Here is a 19,927-nt window from a genome sequence, read left to right as displayed (position 1 = left end):
AATTTCATAAACCCTAGTTTTTACATTAAAAATCTTGATGTGGGTAACACTGACAAACCTGCATTCATTTCTCAGAGTCTGGTGGTGGGCCTTTTCCTTGAACTGCTGATGCCACCTATGGCCTTGTTAGGATTTATACTCTGACTTGATAAAGGGCAGTAGTCAGTGTGTAGGTCAGGATGGTGTGTAACATGGAAAACTTGAGGTAATTGTGTTTCCGCAATCTTGCTACTTGCACTGTTCAAAATTCAATCGTAATGGAGTGCTCTCCATAGTTAAGGCATTACAGTGCCTACTTAGTGTCCTGAGTGATTTGGATGGACTATGTGAGTCTGTAATCTCTCTATTGAAGTGGTCACACTTCAGGAGTGGGCAGGCTTTTAGCTTCATCTTATGTTCTTGATTTACTTGTGAGCTTAATTTAAACAGCGCCATATTGGGGTGGGTATTGGAATAGGTGCCCATTTTTTGTACGCCTATTTTTTCTGGATATTAAATTACTGATGAATATACATTTTTGGCGCGACGTGTAAAGTTTCTGAAGTGCAGCTAAAAATGTCTCCCTCTGCAAGTGTACATGGTGGTTTATTACTGAAGTCGGGGGAAGAGGCTGAAACAAGCATTTGAAAATGGGGAATTTGTGGCTTTGATTTTAGTTAAACTTGCTCCTGTCAGTAAACACCAACTGAAGTGAATCATAGAATCTACGGCATGGAGACAGGCCCTTTGGCCCAAACTGGTCCATGCCGACCAAAATGCCAATCTATGCTAACCCCATTTTCCTGCATTTGGCCCATATCCCCATAACCTTTCCTATCCATGTATCTGTCCAAATGCCTTTTAAATGTTGTCATGTTCAATCCAAATGTGAGTAAATTAAGCTGAAGCTAATGCCCAAGATGCCCGTGTCTTGCAAATCAAAATCGCTGCAAAATGGTTTCCATTTCAGGGCAGGGCTCAAGTTGACTGAAAGATAATAAAGTGTGAGGTTCCAGAGCGGAGGTAGTCACTCTCAAATTCAGTTTAACAGCATAACATATGCTTGGCACTGCATTGTGAGGCCTGATTTTAAAGTGTGCTTAAGGAATTCTTATGTCTCCTTCACCTTAATAAAGTCAGAGTGTTGATATGCCTGATGGAAATTTTAAAGTTTAATTATTGGGAAGGGAGGTTTGCACACGAGTGTCAGGGGAACAGTTCCCATGCAGGCACTTAAACTGAGATGCTGCCTAACTAGAATTGACCCTCCCCGAGCTGCCAATCTTTGAACAGTGGCTGCAAGATGTCCAACATGGAATTGTGGCAAATTTAGCTATCTTTTATACTTATTCCATTTTTGTTCCCCTTCTTTCTCCTCACCAATTTATTTTTAATTTGCAAGATGCTGCATAAAGCATTAGGAAGTGCAAAGTGAAGACACTTAGTTCAGACAATGAGTATATTTATACCAGTATCGATGGCATCAGTGCTCCCTGGATTGAGGTCTCAACTTTGTTTCAGAGTCGGTTAAAACTTGAATACCTAACATGGGGTGGCATAGTGGCACAGCGGTTGCCACTGCTGCCTCACAGTGCGAGGGACCCGGGTTCGATTCCCGGCTTGGGTCACTGTCTGTGCGGAGTATGCACATTCTCCCCGTGTCTGTGTGTGTTTCCTCCGGGTGCTCAGGTTTCTCCCCACAGTCTGAAAGCCGTGCAGGTTAGGTGCATTGGCCATGCTAAATTCTCTCTGTGTACCCGAACAAGTGCTGGAGTGTGGCTACTAGGGGATTTTCACAGTAACTTCATTAGTTTTAATGTAAACCTACTTGTACTAATAAACTTTAAAAAATAAACTTTATATGACACTGGTTTAGTGTCAGTGTGCAGTCAAAATTATCTTGGACTGTAAATTTGTCATGTAAATGCTCTGACTTGAGCAACATTTAGTCTGTATATGCCTTGTAAAATAGTGCCATTTTTTTTCAATGGGCAGTTGATGTATTGAAATTGTTCATTGAACTAACTGTTCCTCAAGAGTATATAGGTTTAGAGTCTGCAGATTTTCCCTTTGGTTGGTTTTGAAGAGTAATATAAAGCCATGTTATTTTTTTTCCAAGGAATACCTTTGTAATTTTTGAACAGTTTGTGCAGAAGTGGTGTCTGCATTTTACATTAAGAAACATTTATGAAGTATTTTCATTTAGCCATGGGCTACACCAGATACTCTTTCTCCCCATTAGAAACAAACATCTATTCATGGGAAAGTATTAATCAAAGTTTAATTTTGGATTGGGGAAATACACACCTCTGACGGCATAGAGAAATTTCTGACCCTTTCATTTTAGTGAAACTGGATTCACAGTTCGCGATTGTTACTGCAAAATATGTCAGCTCATTTTCAAAGGTTTCTGCTTGTAGAACTAAGTTGAGGAGGCAGATGGGTTCATTTAAGTTCAAGGTGTTATTGGATCTACTGTGACGCAGAAGGAAAACTATTTCATCTTTGCCATGCTTCTGAAGAAGGCATTATTTCAGGAAACATTTCTGTTGGAAATATTTGTGACCTGTAATGCAAAAACAAAAAAAAACTACACCGTGCCAATTCAGTATTAAATCATTGTACTTTGTGGGGAAGTTATGCACATTATTTCGAAGATTAGTTTTGAAATTTTTATGCATGTCTTTCCTCCGAAAAATCCAAAACCCGAAATGCAATCTCAGTATTCCTGGTTCTATATTTTGATCTGCACTTCAAATTTTCTAATCATTTCCAGAGTTGCCATATGATTCTTGTTTTTGGAGACAAATAGTTCACTCAAATGCATAAGCACCGCGTTCAAATTGTTGAAAAACCTCCTTTTCTTAAAACCCAAAATAGTTTACTTTGCGGTTCGGCAAAAAATTCTGAGCATTTGGCATATGCTGGTGTTACCTTGAAGATACAAGTAAAACTACTTGCATGGGAGTGATAGAGTGGGGCTTACAAGAGTATACTTTCACTATATATATGTGTTTCAATCCTGTCCAGACTAATTGGATGAAACTCTTTATCATTTTACACATGCACTCATCCACCAATCTCCCTTGAGGGTGGTCAGGAAAAGGTGCTTCCTTAAGGGTAGAGTTATCATAAATTGTTGAAATTGCAAAGAAAGCTTTAAAGGATGGCGATAGGGTGAAGGTTTGGGGCAATAGGACTTTTAATGAACTCAGACTCGAGTGTTACATACGGCAAATTGGATCTGTAGATTATGCCTGGCTATTCACAAAACATAAATATGAAAATTGTTATTTTAACCTTCATTTTTTTGTATATGAATGATTTCTGTAAAGTAAGTATGAATTTTCATTTGGATCCATTCCCAGGATTGCCTTCTCCTCCACTCATCTCTTTTGAACCGATTAGTATAAATGGGGAAAAATAGGTATCAGAGTCATATAGTTTAGTCAAGTAAGCCAGAAGTTTGTTTATTTATTACTGTCACAAGTAGGCTTACATTAACACTGCGATGACCCACTGTGAAAATCCCCTAGTCGCCACACTCCAGCACCTACTCGGGTACACTGAGGGAGAATTTAGCATGGCCAATGCACCTAACCAACACTTCTATTGGATTGTGGGAGGAAACTGGAGCACCCGGAGGAAACTCAAACAGACACTGGGAGAAGGTGCAGACTCTGCACAGGCAATGACCCAAGCCGGGAATCGAACCCTGGCCCCTGGTGCTGTGAGGCAGCAATGCTAACCACTGTGCCGCCCCTATATAGTTGCATAATCAAGTCCAGGTTTCTCTCTCATTTTCATTCTTCACTACAATTCAGTCTTAAGAGCAATAATGTTACTTAGCAATGTTTGAATGAAAGGTTCCACACAACATCAATCACACTATTTTGGGAAGTATTTGTCGCAGTGTGAGTATTCCAGTTTACTTCTGCCCAGTGGTATGCGAGTAGTTGGACATATGAAACAAGTGTTCAGTTTCATGTCACTAGAATACAGCTTCCGAGTCATAAATGTATTTTAATTTGTTTTTGATTCAGACATTTTAATAGAAATGAGGATCTGATGCTTGTTGCTGGATTGAATATGTTAAGTAATTTGCATGTTTGCAATGAAAGGACGTTTATGAGCGCTACACACAGATTTTTAATCAGCACCAGTTTGATGTGAGAAACAGCTTTTTCACACACAGTGGTTCAGGTCTGGAATGCACTACCTGGAAATACGATAGAGGCAGGTTCAATCGAGACATTCAAGGGGGCATTTGATGATTATTTGAACAAAAACAATGTGCAGGGATATAGGGAAAAGGCAGGGGAACGGCATGATGTTTAACACAAAATTAGAAAATGCTGGAAAATCTCAGCAGGTCAGACCACATCTGTGGAGAGAGAATAGAACCAAATCTGTTTTTCTTTCGGATTCCAGCATCCGTGATATTTTGCTTTTAAGTCATGATGTTTGTTGGGAGAGCTGGTACACATACAATGGGCCAATTGGCCTCCTTCTGTGCCGTAACAATTCTATGATTCACGATAAAAAATCTTCAAGAAATAAATTAAATTAAGCCACAGTTGCAAGCATTTGTTGTAAATACAAAAGTGATTTTCTGTATGTTTTTAAATTTATACTCAGTTGTCTAATAAATGAACACAGACTATTCATTTGTGTTCAGCATTCCATTTGAACAGAATCTAGTTGTTGCCTTACAATTGCACACAATCTAGAAATCATTTTCCTTTTGCCCTGCCTCAACTCCCCGAGGGAAATTGTCATACTCTTTCAGATGCATCAGTTCAGATCAGGGGTCAAACTGGGATATATGATCTTTATAGGCTTAGTATCACATTTAACCACCCACCGTTGGGGTGAGAACAGCAGCTGGCTTTGAAAAAAAATTTAAATACTGGGAATATGTTACGTACAAACATTGAAATCATGATTTAATGTCAGTAATATATTATTGTTTCAGTAAATTTAAAAACAATCTCAAAAGTTTGTTATACTCCTGCATGACCAAGTTCTCTGAAATTGCAAACCAATTTACCATTTAAAGTAAAGCTAAAGTTTATTTATTAGTCACAAGTAAGGCTTACACTAACACTGCAATGAAGTGAAAATTCCCCTAGTTGCCACAGTCCGGCGCCTGTTCGGGTCAATGGACCTAACCAGCACGTCTTTCAGACTGTGGGAGGAAACCGGAGAACCCAGAGGAAACCCACGCAGACACGGGGAGAACGTGCAAACTCCACACAGACAAGCCGGGAATCGAACCCGGGTCCCTGGCGCTGAGAGGCAGCAGTGCTAACCACTGTGCTACCGTGCCATTGCTTGTAAAATATAAGAAATTTAGCTGGTTTTGCTTAGAATTTCTTACATTGAGCTATTGATCTTCTGTGAGTTAAATCGGAGAAAGCTGCAAAAAATGTTAGATTAGAAATAATAGAGACGTGTTGCCAAAACTATTGCCATCACCAACCCAGTTTTCAATTGCAGCAGAAATGCTGGGTGAAGCATTAAACACAATGCTTGTTTTCTTTCTGTCACTCACTCAGTCTTCACTCACATTTTGAAAAAGCCTATTTGTACAAGAGAATTTATTGGTAAATTTAACAGGAGTAAATTAATACTTGACTGTTAAGCAATGCAAAATTTCAATGCAGCCCAGTCTGATGAAGTGAAAATTCTGAAAGCTGACTGCTCGTTGTATACTTTATCCTATATAAAAAAGGCAAGGTTGAGGATTATGTGGCTAGCACGTTCAGAGCGGTGGTCACACTGCAGTTAAGAAGTACACAGGCAGAGAAGGAATGGGTGATTGTCAGAGTATCTCAGAGAAACGGGCAGGTAGTGCAGGAATCCCCTCAGCCTATCTCGCTCTCTAACCACTTTTCTGTTTTCAAAACTGGTGAGCGAGATGGTTCCTCAGGGCACTGCAGCAAGAGTCAAATTCAGGGCACCATGGGTGGCTCAGCTGTACAGGAGGGGAGGAGAGAGAGTGGAAGTGCTATAGTGATAAAGGATTCCATAGTTAGAGGAGCACACTAGCATTTCTGTAGTCATGACTGCAGGATGGCATATTGTCTCTCTGATGCCAGTGTCAAGGATATCACAGAATGGCTGCAGGGCATTCTTTTGGGTGAGGGTGAACCACCAGGGGTTGTGGTCCACACTGGGGCTAATGACATAAGTAGAAAAAGGGATAAAGTTCTGAAAGCAGATTTTAGCGAGTTAGGAAAGAAATTAAAAAGCAGGACTTAAAGAGCAATAATCTCTGGATTTCTCCCAGTGCCATATGCTAATGAGCATAAGAATAGGAAAGTTGATCAGTTTAACGTGTGGCTGGAGAAATGGCATCGGGGGAGGGCTTTAGATTTTGGAGGCATTGGGTCCGGTTCTGGGGCAGGAAGGACCTATACAATGAGAACGGGTTGCATCTTAACGGGTCTGGGACTAAACCCCTTGCGGAGTGGTTTGCTAATGCTGATGGGGAGGGTTTAAAGTAGTTTGGAAAGGTTGAAAACCTGAGGGGAAATTCAGAGTGGAGAAGAGAATAACTGGCAATGGGAATTAACTGATAAGAGAATATCGAGGTAAATAGAATAGTTGAAGAATTTGATAGAATTAGAGTAGATCATTAGATGGGGTCAGAGTAAGGGGGAAAAGTAAAAAGTCTAAATCAGCATTTGTGTGCATGTGTGTGAATGCATAGAGCGTGGTTAATAAGATTGGTGAATTGGTGAAGCGCAGGCTGCCAAATGGAATTTTGATATTGCTGTAACAGAGACCTGGCTCAAAGAAGGGTAGGACTGGGCATTAAATATTCCATGGACTGACAGTGTTAGGAGAGATAGGATAGGAAGAGAATGGGGGTGGTGGAGTGGCAGCATTGAATACAGATGGCATTACTGTATTGGAGAGCGAAGATGGTACAAAGAATGTCACAGGTGTAGTAATACTGATCGGTGTAGTATATAGATCACCAACTTAGCGAATGTTAGATCAGCCATGATCTTATTAAATGGTGGGTCAGGCTCAAATGGCTGAATAGCCTACTCCTGTTCCCAATTTCTCATGGTCTAATTAGTGGAAAGGATGTAGAGAAACACATTTGCAAAGAAATTAGAGAGGTGTAAGAATTATGGAGTAATTATAATGCTGGACTCAAGAACCGCTTCTTCCCTGCAACCATCAGACTTTTGAATGGACCTACCTTATATTAAGTTAATTTTTCTCTACACCCTAGCTATGAATGTAACACTACATTCTGCACCCTTTCCTTTCCTTCTCCCCTATGTACTCTATGAACGGTATGTTTTGTCTGTATTGCATGCAAGAAACAATACTTTTCATTGTATCCCAATACATGTGACAATAAATCAATTATCCAAATATAGACTGGGATAAGAATATTGCAGAGTTAAAGTAAAAGTAAAGTTTATTTATTAGTCACAAGTAGGCTTACATTAATACTGCAATGAAGTTACTGTCAAAATCCCTGAGTCGCCTCACTCCAGCGCTTGTTCAGGTACAGTGAGAATTTAGCATGGCCAATGCACGTAACCAGCATGTCTTTCGGACTGAGGGAGGAAACTGGATCACCCGGAGGAAACCCACGCACACATGGGGAGAATGTGCAAACTCCATGCAGACAGTGACCCGAGCTGGGAATCGAATCCAGGTCCCTGTCCCTGGCACTGTGAAGTAGTGGAGGGATATGAGTTCCTGAAATGTGTTAAAGATAATTTTCTGCAGCAGTACGTTTCCAGTCCAACAAGAGGGCAGACACCATTGGACCTGGTTCTGGGAAATGAGTTGGCCCAAGTAGATCAAATATCAGTGGGAAAACATTTAGGGGACCATTGTATCATAAGGTTTAGGTTGGCCATGGAAAAGAAAGGGAACAATACAGAGCAGGGATAGCTCACCAGGGGAAAACCAACTTCGATTGGATGAGAACATATCGGAGTCAAGTGAGTTGGAATCAAACAAACTGGACAATGGGCCACCTTCAAAGAAAATGTATTGCAGGCAATGAAAAGATATATTCCCTTGAAAGGGAAAGGTAAGACAAATAAACCCAGAGAGTTCTGGATGATGAAAGAATTGAAGATGAAAAGGAAGAAGTGCATGTGTGACAGAAAATACAATGGAGAATCAGGCTGAATATATGAGGAGCAGAGGGGAAGTGAAAAACAAGGCAAGAGCATGTAAAGAGACTGGCAGCAAACATAAAAGGGAATCCCAAGATCTTCTATAAGCATATAGGGCAGCATGGTAGCACAGTGGTTAGCACTGCTGCCTCACAGCGCCAGGGACCCGGGTTCAATTCCGGCCTTGGGTCACTGTCTGTGTGGAGTTTGCACATTCTCCCCGTGTCTGCGCAGTTTTCCTCTGGGTGCTCCGGTTTCCTCCCACGGTCCAAAGATGTGCAGGTTAGGTTGATTGGCCTTGCAAAATTGCCCCTGAGTTTTAGGGGGACCAGCAGGGGAACTAGATGGGGTTAAGGGGATAGGGCCTGGGTGGGTTTGTGGTCAGTGCAGACTTGATGGGCAAATGGCCTCCTGCACTGCAGGATTCTATGATTCATATAATAAAAGGGCGGTAAAAGAAAGAGTGGGCCTTTAAGGGACTTGCACATGGAGACAAGAGAAATAGTGGCGCTATTAAGCGAATACTCTGCATCTTTCTTTACAAAGGAAGAAGATGCTAACCTGGCCAAGGTGAGAGAGGAGGAAACTGGCATGCTGAAAGAATTTACAATTGAGAAGGAGGAGATGTTAGGCTATCAGGACCAGGTGAGATGCATCAAAATGTACTGAGGAAAGAGAGTGGAAATTGCAGAGGCACTAGTGACAATCTTACAGTCTTCATTAGTCACAGCCAGAGGGCTGAAAAATTGGGAATGTTACATCCTTGTTTAAAAAGGGATGCAAGGGTAAAGCTGGGAACTGCAGACCTGTCAGTTTGACTTCAGTGGTTGGGAACTTTCTGGAAACTATAATTTGGGACAAAATCAACTGGCACTTGCACAAATGCAAGTTAATTAAGGAAAAGCAGCATGGATTAATTAAGGGAACATCATGTTCAATGAGATTGCTGGTGTTTCTTGAGGAGGCAGCAGAGAAGTTTGAATAGGGCAATGCTGTTGTGGTGTATATGAATTTTCAAAAGGCATTTAATACAGTGCCACACTATGCACCTGGGAGCAAAATTCCAACTCATGGAATAGGCGGGAAAGTCAGCACTTAGATGAGAAATTGGCTGAGTGACGGAACAGAGAGTAGTGATAAATGATCATTTTTGAATCACATAGACATGTTTGATGGATTGGGCAGACAGGTGGCAGATGACGTTCAATGCAGAGAAGTGTGAGGTGATCTATTTTGGCAGGAAGAATAGGGAGAGACAGTTTGTAATAAAGGGAGAAACTCTAAAGATGGTACAGGAACAGAGGGACCTCGGTGTATATCTACATAAGTCATTGAAGATCGCAGGGCATGTTGAGAGAGTAGTTAATAAACCATACAGTATCTTAGACTTTATTAATAGGGGCATCGAGTACAAAAGTAAGGAGATTATGTTGAACTTGTGTAAGATACTAGTTAGGCCACATCTAGAGTACTGCATCCAGTTCTGGGTGCCATACTTGAGAAAGGATGTGATGGTATTGGAGAGAGTGCAGAGGAGATTCACAAGAATGATTCCAGGGATATAGAACTGTAGCCATGAGGTTAGATTGGCACGGTGGCACAGTGGTTAGCACTCACCGGACATTCTCTCTTCTACCACCTTCTGTCGGGCAAAAGATACAAAAGTCTGAGGTCACATACCAACCGACTCAAGAACAGCTTCTTCCCTGCTGCTGTCAGACTTTTGAATGGACTTACCTTGCATTAAGTTGATCTTTCTCTGCACCCTAGCTATGACTGTAACACATTCTGCACTCTCTCCTTTTCTTCTCTATGAACGGTATGCTGTGTCTGTATAGCGTGCAAGAAACAATACTTTTCATTGTATGCTAATACATGTGACAATAATAAATCAAATCAAAAACAGTGCCAGGGACCCGCATTCGATTCCCGGCTTGGGTCGCTGAATGTGCGGAGTTTGCACGTTCTCCCCATGTTTGCGTGGGTTTGTGTGGGAGGAAACTGTGTTCCAGTTCCCTCCCACAGTCTGAAAGACTTGCTGATTAGGTGCATTGACCATGCTAAAATTCTCTCTCTGTGTACTCAAACAGGTGCTGGAGTGTGGCATTTAGGGGATTTTCACAATAACTTCATTGCAGTGTTAATGAAAGCCTACTTGTGACACTAATAAACTTTAAACTGTACAGACTTGATGGGCCGATTGGCCGTTTCCTGCACTGTAAAGATTTTGTGGTTCTGTATTTGGGTGATGGAGTGGACCTTAGTGCAAAATTTCCCCTAATTGAACACCAAATTGGGAGAGGCGTCTAACTCAATCTCTAGCGATTACTGGAGTGGGGAAGGGAGATGTCATGCTGATATGATAATTGTGCTTTCCTGAGTTTGAACTAAGTGTACAAATATATTGCTACTTGAGCATCAGTTATTAGATACCTCAGGCTTACACTGACATGAAAGCTGAGCCAAGTGAGATTCCTAAGATTACAATTTAGAATGTTAATGTTGCTCCTACTATGGCATTCATATACAATGCTCCATTGTTGCTTTACTTGGACATCAATTAGTCTTGGGTCAACATACCAGCTCTGTATTGCAGACGGAGTACTGGTTTTACCTCCTTGGGTCAATATGATTGCAGCCAGGAGCTCATTGTTAAGCTAAGCTACAGGGATATTGCATGCAACCCAAGTGCTTGGTGCTAAAGCTGAGTCTTTCAGTGTGGAAGTGTTCCATTTCCCAGAACTGGTATCCCTTTGTAAAGAAAAGGAGCAAAAGAAAGGCATGCAAGTCATTTGTTTTTCCACAATACACACAAATCGTGTTATTTACAAAACAATTAAGCTCCGTGAAGCATCATATTTAACTGCATTTATTTCTGCAACAAAGATGATATTGAATGTCCTGTTGACACTTTTGATTGTGACAATGGGAAATTATTCACTATCCTGTTTTTCTGTACATTCTGAATGAACACTTTGTCGAAGCTGGTTGGACACAATGGATTTTATTGACTGGCATCAACTGTTTTCATTCATGTTTCAGTATAATTTTCTAGTTGAGTGTTTGAAATACTTGGTTGCTGGTTCGTTTACTGACCAAATTCTGTGGATGTCTGAGTTTGTAAAGTCAAACCACCGAACCAGGAACCTTCAGGTTCAATGGCTACTTCAACCTGAGTTAGGAGAGGGAAACCAGCCAAGGGATTGTTTAGTGACCCCCCTTGGGAAGCGCATGTGCGAGAGTCATTGCTGCGATGCAGCAAGATCCAAATGGTTTGGTTATCTATCTAAGCTTTACTGTGAAAACTGACAGCTTGGGTAACAAGTCTGAGGTAACTGTTGTCCATTAATTCATACTCCAGCGAATCAACATCTGTAGGAATTGATTAGGAAGTTGGATGTTTATGGACAATAGATTTCAGTTTTGATCTTGCATGGAAGTTTTATACTTTAATTCCTAAGTGTTGTAAGGAAATTAGTACCTTAGTGTATTTGTGCAAACCTTCATCATCTTCTCTCATTGCCCTTCCCCAGATGATTCGGTGCAGGCCTGTCTTTAAATACCCTGTGCTGAATGCAAACAATTGCCCTGCCGTCTGAATCACAAAGAGCCTTTGTGACCATTGTCCAGTTTGGGATAAGAACTTCTGTGTTTGCAATGCCCTTCCATTCAGGACATCTCGTCCAAAAATGCAATGTTTCTGCACCAAAGTATCAACCTAGATCCTAATGTCCAAGCATGTGGAGAATAACCTAAGCCAGTCAGGGTAGCTCTTGATTTTGACAACAGCCAAGTCTTTTGTTTTAATGATAAGCAGCAAGGAAAAACTTCCCTACTTTGCTTAGAAATGTTGCCATGGACTCTATTACGTCCCTTGAGCCTTAGGACTTCTGTTTAACTGGTCTTCCAAAAGATGGCAACCCTGATCAATGCAGCAGTCCCTCATTACACCACTGGAATGTCAGCCTTGGGCTGTCACTCAGTTCTTTGGAGTGGGGAACCCACAACCTGCTGACTCAAAGAAGCGAGAGCAACCAGGCGGACACTTAGCAAGAGTTCACCAACAATTCAAGGAATTTGTTTTGGCATACTTCCCGATAGGTAAGTCCAAAACTGATGGTGTCCACTCTGATTTTTTAAAATCTCTCCCCTATCCTGTCATTATGTGAAGCCCATATGAACTGTATGGAAACGGTGGCACAGTGGTTAGCACTGATACCTCACAGAGCCAGGGATCCAGGTTTGAATCCCAGCTTGGGTCACTGTCTGTGCGCAGTTTGCACATTCTCCCCGTGTCTACGTGGGTTTCCTCCGGGTGCTCCTGTTTCCCCTCTCACTCCCAAAGACCTGCTGGTTAGGTGTGCTGGCCGTGGTAAATTCTCCCTCAGTGTATCCGAACAGCGCCGGAGTGTGGTGACTCGGGGATTTTTACTGTAACTTCATTGCAGTGTTAGTGTAAGCCTACTTGTGACACGAATAAAATAACTTTAAAACTGAAAGAAAAATCTAATCGGGAAGGTAAGGAGAAAGGTTAGAGAAGGTAATGATTTTGCCAATTTCTTTGGAGAAAAACCAATTGATAACTTGCATGAAGAAGCTTTTTTCTTCCTTTGGTATAATGTTTCTGATCATGCTCATCTTAATGGTGGAGGAAGGTACTGTTGCGCTAAATATAGCTGATAAACTAAGTGAAATTACTGAAGCAGATATCTGAGTTGTGATTTAAAATAAATCTGGGCTCGAACCCGTGCAGGGAGAACCAAGTGCTAAGTTTTATTTTCCTCCTTTAATTGTAAGAAAACTTTAAAGATAGATTTTAAAAGTGAGATCCTACTGTAAAAATTCAGTGCCTTTGTGAAAAAGCAATTGACCTGAAAATATGTTCTAGGCCGTGTTTAAAACCTACAAAGTTGCTGATATGTTTGACAGCGAGATGTAATGTGAACACAAATAATTTTGATTCCCGGTCTGCAAAGCGATGGTAGCATGTGATTAATCACAAAACCAACTGAAGCAGCCCGTTCATGTCACCCAATCGCTAATCAGGTACAAATCCCTCCCCTGAAGTGACTGACATAAATAGAGTGCTTTGAGCGCCATTCTTTATAGGCTTTTTTGACATCATTCAGTGCGGTTTCGTATGCCATCTGAAATAACTTGAAGTTGTGGTGGTGCACTTAGATTGTTTTTTTATAAAGCCAACACTCTCTATATTGTGGCAGAGAGGAAAACAAAACCTAAACCAACGTGGGACTCAAAAAACCGGAATAAAGAAGCGGAAAGGTTGAAACTCTCCCCGTGTGATCCAAGTCTTTCTGGTGTTATGCCAGGGCATCCTGATGGCTGACAAAACTATTACTATAGAAACGGGAGCCTCGTTCTTCAGAATGCTGCAGGAATGCTAATCTTGACTGAATGAGGATTTTCAGCTGCATTGGAAGGCTGAAGGAGTAGAAAAAGTTTGTATAAGAAAGACAAAAACTACGAGGGAAGAGGTAAATAATAGCTATTGACGGAGAGAAAGAATTTGTGTTAAATTCATATACTCCGTGTGCAGAATATAATTTGTTTGAACAACACTGATAATTGTGCTGCAGTAATGAGTTTAAAAATAACCTGTTGTTTGATGTCAGTGTCTCCACAAATATGTGCTGACTTCTCTGTCCAAAGGCATGTATTGAAAGGAAGTAGAATGGCAACCCATCATTTTACTTGAGATAAATTACTGATTGTATCCTTTTGAATCGTGTATCCTTGTTAGCCCCCTATCGTTTTGCATATATCTTGATGGGATAAGAGACTTGCATTTATATGGCGCCTTTCATGACCACTGGACAACTCAATCCTAAATGACCTACCCTATATCCTGAGATTGTGATCCCTTGTTCTAGACATTCCAACCCCCCCCCCCCCCCCAAGCCAGAGGAAACAAAATCCCTGCATCCATCCCTGTCAGAATGTGCTTTTTGTCAAGTGCTTCACAACCAGTGAGGTACTTTTTAAGTGTAGTCGTTGTGTTAATGTGGGAAATGCAGGAACCATTTTGTGATAATGACCAAATCTATTTAGTCATGTTGATTAAGAGATACGTTTTGACCAGTATGTTGGGGGAAAGTCCCAGGCTCCTCCTCTTGGAATGCTTTGTGTCCGTCTATGAATGCAGAAGGAGCCTCAGTCCAATGTCTTGTCGGAAAAGTGGTACCCCGGGCAATGCAGCACTCCTTTATTACTGCACTGGAGTATCAGCAATTCTGTTCCTCAAAAGATGGTTGAGGCAGAGATAGATAGATTTTTGATAAGCAAGGGGGTGAAGGGTTATTGGGGTAGACAGAAATGTGAAATTAAGGTTAAAATCAGATCAGCCCTGATCTTATTGAATGGCAGAGCAGGTTCGAAGGGCTGAATGGCCTACTCATGCTCCTAGTTCGTATGTTTGGATTTTTGTGCTCAAGTCCAGAATTGGGACTTAAACCTGGAACTTTCTGTCTCGGAAGCAAGAGTACAATGACACTAATTCCTAAATTCAGATTTTTTTTTCAGATATTAAGTTTGGGATTGATTATTAGAGCTTTATTTGGCCCTGATGCCTCCTAGATTTAGCTAGAAGTACTGATTAATTAGATTGCTAATTTGATTTGATACAGGGACGGCACAGTGGTTAGCACTGCTGCCTCACAGTGCCAGGAACCTGGGTTCAATTCTGGCCTTGGGTGACTGTCTGTGTGGCACTTGCACATTCTCCCCATGTCTGCGTGGGTTTCCTCCGGGTGCTCCAGTTTCCTCCCACATTCCACAGATGGGCAGGTTAGGTGGATTGGCCATGCTAAATTGTCTCTTAGTATCAGGGGGATTAGCAGGGTAAGTGGTTATGGGGATAGGGCCTCAGTGGGAATGTTGGCAGGGCAGGCTCGATGGGCCAAATGGCCTCCTTCTGCACAGTAGAGACCCTATGAATCTGACACTCCAGGAGGTTAAGGGGTCTGCTATTTCCAAGTAATTAATACTTACCAGCTTCAGGAGTTAGAGATTTGTTTGGTCCAAAAAGCCTTGTAAAAAAATTAAGTTTGCTTTTCTATCGAGCCCAGGGAACCTATTCTGCTTCAGGCTATGGAATTGAAATGATGTTTCTATTTTATTAACTTCATATGTTTTGTAATTTTAATTTACGCCAGAGGTTACTGCTACCCATGGATTCCTTTTTATTTCTTAAAGCAAACTGTGCGTGGCACAGTGCTGAAATTGTTGAGCAGGAGGAATCTTTATGCCAACTGAACTCCTGGTGTGCGATTTAATAATCAATAAATTCTCTGGTCATTGTACGAATGTCCATCACTAGCCATACTGCGGAGAAAACATTGGACTTTGTTAAACTGCATTGGAGAGTTTTTCTATCAAGTTGAAGGGTGTAAGAGAAGTGTTTTGGACTGAGTGGAAAAATCCTACGTATTAATCTTTTCAAGCAAATTGCAGCTTATGTTCTGTCTGAATATTTTTGACTGAGAAAATGCCTGAAACAGTGGAGCCCAGAGCAGTTTAGGGGCAAGATGCTCCGATCACAAAAATGCCATGTACAGAAAAATAATCAAAAGGCCTTTATAAGAATCATAGAATCCCTACAGTGCAGAAAGAGGCCATTCTGCCCATCGAGACTGCACTGACAATCCCACCCAAGCCCAATCCCCGTAACCCTACATAATTACCCGGCTAATCTCCTGGACACTAAGGGGCAATTTAGCATAGCCAATCCACCTAACCTGCACATCTTTGGACTGTGGGAAGAAATCCATGTTATGGAGATGCCGGCGTTGGACTGGGGTAAACACAGTAAGAGTTTTAACAACACCAGGTTAAAGTCCAACAGGTTTATTTGGTAGCAAATTTTGGTAGCAAAAAGGCATTTGCTACCAAATAAACCTGTTGGATTTTAAACCTGGTGTTGTTAAAGCTTTTACTGGAGGAAATCCACGCAGACACACGGAGAATGTGCAAACTCCACACAGACAGTCACCCGAGGCTGGAATTGAACCCGGTCCCTGGCGCTGTGAGGCAGCAATGCTTGCCACTGTGCCGAATCATAAGAACTAGGAGTAGGCAATTCAGCCCCTCGAGCCTGCTGTGCCCTTTAATACGATCATGGCTGATCTCATCTGTGCCTCAACTCCACATACCTGCCCGTTCACCACAGTCCTTCAAAATAAGAATCATAATCGTTGTATTAAGAGATCTAGAATATAATTGGGAGGAGATTTTGCGACGACTACTAAACTGATTCCTGGGATGGCAGGATTGTTGTATGAAGAGAGATTGGGTCAAATGGGCCCATATTCACTGGAATTTAAAAAAAATGCGAAGGCATCTCATTGAAACATACAACACTCTGACGGGGCTGGATGCAGGGATGTTGTTTTCTCTGGCTTGAGGAGGTGTGTGGAATGTCTAGAACAAGGAGTCACAGTCTCAGGATATGGGGTAAGATTGAGATGAGGAGAAGTTTCTTCACTCAGAGGGTGGTCAACCTGTGGAATTCTCTACCACAGAAGGCTGTGGAGGCCAGACCACTGAATATGTTATAAAAAGGAAATCCTTAGATTTCTAGACTCTAAAGGTGCCAAGTGGTCTGGGGAGAACGCAGGAGTATGGCGTTGAGACAGAGAATCAACCATGATCATATTTCTTGGCGGAGCAGGCTCAAAGGGCCTCTGCTCCTATTTTCTGTTTCTACACATACACTATGTAGAAAAGATATATTGGTCTTGGAAGAAGGACAGCACAGGTTCACTGGAATGTTACCAGGACTCCCAAGAATTAAATGATGCGGTGTCATTAAATTATGAGGCTTTTTTTTACCCTGGAATATATAAAATTAAAAGGTTATTTGAGTGGTTCTTAGGATTTTGAAAAGGAATTGGCAGTGTTGATAGTTCTGAATTTTATGGGGCCTCAAGGAGTGGGACAGGAGGTGGTGGGGGTCCGTCTGAAAAATCAAGGGGGGGAGGGGGAGGCCTGGGGTGACACACCCATTGCTTTCCTCCTGAAATGCCATTTTGCCACTTAAGTGTCTTATTAAAGGCCTCTTCCTGCCACCACAAGCATTTTACCCACTGACATGACCCCAATTACCTTGGTCCAAGGGCGGCATCCATGCTCCTCCTGCTGGCTGGGTGCAGTCCCAGAAATGGCCACCGCTCTCAGTGGCATTACTGGGAGTGAAGAGCTGACAGCCTTCTGTTTGGCCAGCAGTCTCTTGGAGGCAGACTGGAGACCCTTAAAAGGATGAGAGCCCCAACATCAGCTCATCAGCTGCCTGATGGGTATAAAATCTGGTTGGGTCTCCCCTAAACAACTGAGGTGGGGTTTCCCCTGGCTTTCCGGCTTGTGGATAGGACCACTACCACTTCAATAATGTCCGAGAAGCATAGAATCTCTACAGTGCAGAAGGAGGCCATTCGGCCCATCAAGTCTGTATTCTCCAACACCGCATCCCACCCTAACCCTATAACCCCACGTATCAACAGCGCAAATCCCCCTAACCCCCACATCTTGGGACATTAAGGGACAATTTAGCATGGCCAATCCACCTAACCTACACACCTTTGGAGTGTGGGAGGAACTGTAGCACCCGGAGGAAACCCACGCAGACACGGGGAGAACGTGCAAATTCAGCTCCCAAAGCTGGAATTGAATCCAGGTCCATGGAGCTGTGAGGCAGCAGGTCTAACCACCGTGGCCAGAGTTTTTTGTGGGTTACAGAGTTGAGGACAAGGGGACAAACGTTAAAATCAGAACTAGGCCTTTTCAGAAAAAAGGTTTTTTTAAAAAAAACACTTCTTGGAGAGGGTGGTTGAAATGTGTGAGACTCTCCCACAAAAAGTTGTACACGCTGGTTCAGTTACTTTTAAATCAGAGGTTGTTTAATTTTTGCTAGCCAAGGGTTTTAAGAGGTTTGGAGGAAGGGGTTTGGATGCAGAACTCAGAGCCTGAGCCCACGGCATAATGAAATGCATTTTTTAATATTAGAAAAGCTAACCAATCCAAGTAACTTGTGATATTAAATATCCAGCTGAAGGTGACTCATTTCTTCCTTTAAATATGAAATTGGAAATATCTAGGCTTTCTATTTCTCTCTGCCTCTCAACCAGCACAGCACTTGAAAATGTCACTGTCGGTTTTGTACATTTAAACTTTCCATTTTACCTTCACCCTCATCATCACCCTCATTTTGCATTATGTTGTCATTTAACTGAAGATTAAGGGGAGGTGATGGCCTTGTGGTATAATCGCTAGACTATTAATCTAGAAACTCAGCTAATGTTCTGGGGACCCGGGTTCAAATCCCGCCACGGCAGATGGTGGAATTTGAATTCAATTTTAAAAATCTGGGATTAAGAATCCACTGATGACCGTGAAGCCATTGCCAATTGTCAGAAAAACCCATGTGGTTCACTAATGTGCTGTAGGGAAGGAAATCTGCCGTCCTAACTCGATCTGGCCTACATATGATTCCAGAGCCACAGCAATGTGGTTGACTCAACTGCCCCCCCCAAGGGCAACTAGGGATGGGCAATAAATGCTGGCCAGCCAGCGATGTTCATGTCCCACAAATTAATTTTTTTTTAAATTAGTATTTAAATGTTCCTCAAAATGGGAAGATTTGACCTTTCTGGTATATTCATTATACAAATCAGCACTTGCTTGCAATGTTTGTCACCTCCTGAGTTGTCAAGTGGTTGTCTCAGCTTGTATTCTCAATTCATTGCTACTCTCTAAGGCAGGGGGGGAGAGGTGCTGAGTTTAAACAGGAAACGTCGGAGGATCCACTGAAATATGTGTCACTTAATTGATGTCAAATTGTTGCTATCCTACCAGTCTAGGCTACAGCTTTAAAAATGTAAAAACATGGATTCCAGTATTTTGGCTGGATTTGAGCTTAAGTGACTGTAGCCTCGGAATAATCAAAGGAGGCAGTTTGCCTTGAAGCTGTGTGCTACCTTGTTATGATTTGGCACAGTAAGTAGTCTCACAACATCAGGTTAAAGTCCAACAGGTTTATTTTGTAGCACGAGCTTTAGGAGCGCTGCTCCTTCATCAGGCACTCACCTGACCGAGCGGCGCTCCGAAAGCTCTTACTATGCCTACCTCAGTCCAACGCCGGCAACTCCACATCATTGTTATGATTTGATAGTGAAGTTTTAATGTGTTTTTTTTATTTGGAAATATGACGAGGTCTGTTCTATGGCTTAGTCCCATCTCCTGCTATCATTGCTGTTATTTGCTTGATTGCTGCATCTGATGATTGATACCAACTCACTAACTAGACATTACACATAACAGATTCCAGTGTAAATTTGATGGACCTGAAATATTGTTGTCAACCTGTATGTCAAAAGGAACCTTTTAATAGTTATTTGGGCAAAGTTGTATAATTGATCGCAATAAAGCAAATGACGAGTTTAGACTACTTGAACATAGAGAGTAGAATTAGTACATTTTATGAAAAGCCCAAGACTCGGATTCAGAGTGTTTCTTAGGATGAGCGGCATGGTGGCACAGTGGTTAGCGCTGCTGCCTCACAGCTCCAAGGACCTGGGTTCGATTCCTGGCTTAGTTCACTATCTGTGCAGAGTCTGCACGTTCTCCCCGTGTCTGTGTGGGTTTCCTCCGGGTGCTCTGGTTTCTTCCCACAGTCTAAAGGCGTGCGGATTAGGTGCATTGGCTATGCTAAATTGCCCCTCAGTGTCCCGGGATGCGTAGGGTTAGAGGGATTAGCAGGGTAAATATGTGGGGTTACGGGA

At 42.1% G+C, this 19,927-nt stretch overlaps 1 protein-coding gene across 3 annotated transcripts in view; it reads left to right on the top strand.

The window, feature by feature from the left end:
• Window positions 1–19,927, top strand: part of LOC144506951 (protein PALS1-like) — a 110,663-nt gene that overhangs the window by 35,002 nt on the left and 55,734 nt on the right. Inside the window, exon 1 of one of the 3 annotated variants that reach the window (XM_078233381.1) lies at window positions 8,690–8,780. The exons of 1 other annotated variant lie outside the window; for it this stretch is intronic. The gene's annotated coding sequence lies outside the window, so the exon portion shown is untranslated. Of the gene's footprint in view, window positions 1–8,689; window positions 8,781–13,239; window positions 13,631–19,927 lie in introns of those variants that run through there. One more of the 3 variants, XM_078233380.1, reaches the window with a different exon arrangement.

Source organism: Mustelus asterias, chromosome 18, assembly GCF_964213995.1.
Source record: "Mustelus asterias chromosome 18, sMusAst1.hap1.1, whole genome shotgun sequence".
Taxonomy (NCBI): Eukaryota; Metazoa; Chordata; class Chondrichthyes; order Carcharhiniformes; family Triakidae; genus Mustelus; species Mustelus asterias.
This window is presented reverse-complemented; position numbering and strand designations above follow the sequence as displayed.